Raw genomic sequence first — 1424 nt, forward strand, 5'->3', positions numbered from 1 at the left:
ACGCAGAATTGTGGCAGAGATCTAACCCTATAGTTAACCACCCTGTGATTTTCCAGTAATTGCATGATTACATGAGCCTAAACTGTTCGTATGTATTTGTGAAATCTGGACTCTGGTTCTCTGGCCGTTTCTTCTCCCAGGAGTGTGTTCCAGTGCAGCGAAAGGTTTGCTGTCAGCTCACCGTGAGCCCGCTGTGATGACCATTAGCACGCAGTTGCGGTCCATGTGAGATAACTGGTGATTTAGAGCTCTCTCTCTCGTCTTATCGCTCCTGCTCAAAGCCATCTGTCTCTGTCCACAGCCTTTGATAAAACTGCAGGCGTGTGCATGTTCCCGCCACATATTTATGTGCTTTCCAGATGTCTGTGTTTACTAAAAACAGTTTGGAATCCCATTAGATTGTTTCACGGCACGTTTAACAGTTCAAAATCAGGTGTTAAGTGAGTTTATTGTTGTAGATCAGGATTAAAGGACTAGAAGTTGTCATCATTGTCGTTTCAAACCTGGAATCTTGTTCCCGCCATGGGATAAAGGCTCAGAGGTAATTGCGACTTTTTTTCTCAAATTCTCAGAATTGCGAGATATAAATTCAGACTTGTGATATATAAACTCAGAATTGCGAGAGATAAATTCTTGGAAAAGCAGTCAGAATTGCGAGATGTCTTTTTACTAAAAAGCTATTTTGCAGAACTTGTTGTTCTACCATCTGAAAGAGTCTGTCAGACAGCAAACTTTCAGAAAAATGCTGCAATAGCAAACTTGAAAGTTAGTGGAGGTCTTCAAACTTTCAAAAGTTTGTTCTTTACACGCACACACACAGAAAGTGCAGATGTCAAACAGCAGACGGTCCCCAGACGACCCAGAGTGCTTCAGGCTCCGGCTTTGTTTTCATCAGCACGGAATCACACTGTTGTTGTTTGACAGCTTAATAGCTTTGTGAAGAGTTAAAGGGGTGCAGACGTCCACTGCAGAACTACAAAAATCATTCTGACTTTTACTGAGATACACCCATAAAAATAAAGGTTCCATGAAGAACCTTTAACATCCATGAAATCTTTCCACTTCAAAAAAAAAAAAAGAAGAAAAAAAAAGTAGTGTTTGAATTTGAAAAAGATTATTTAGAGCATTAAAATGTTCTTCAAAAAAAGTTCCTCTAACTGAAAGGTTCTTTGGGGAAGCCAAGATTGTTCTTTTATAGAATCAATGCCTAAATAAAATAAATAAATAGAATAAAAATAAATTATTATAGGTTTAGACAAATAATCCTTATTTTATTTTATTATGAAGTCATGCAAACTTTAAAATATGAGATTTTTGACCAAAACATTGTTTTTCTTTGTCTAGATTTCATTTCTGCTCAATATGGAAATTCATCATGCAACTTCAAAAGGTGCATCATGTTTTTAGTTAGTATTGAATAAGGA

This window comes from Sinocyclocheilus grahami, unplaced genomic scaffold (assembly GCF_001515645.1).
Source record: "Sinocyclocheilus grahami isolate Dianchi unplaced genomic scaffold, SAMN03320097.WGS_v1.1 scaffold347.1, whole genome shotgun sequence".
In the NCBI taxonomy this organism is placed as follows: domain Eukaryota; kingdom Metazoa; phylum Chordata; class Actinopteri; order Cypriniformes; family Cyprinidae; genus Sinocyclocheilus; species Sinocyclocheilus grahami.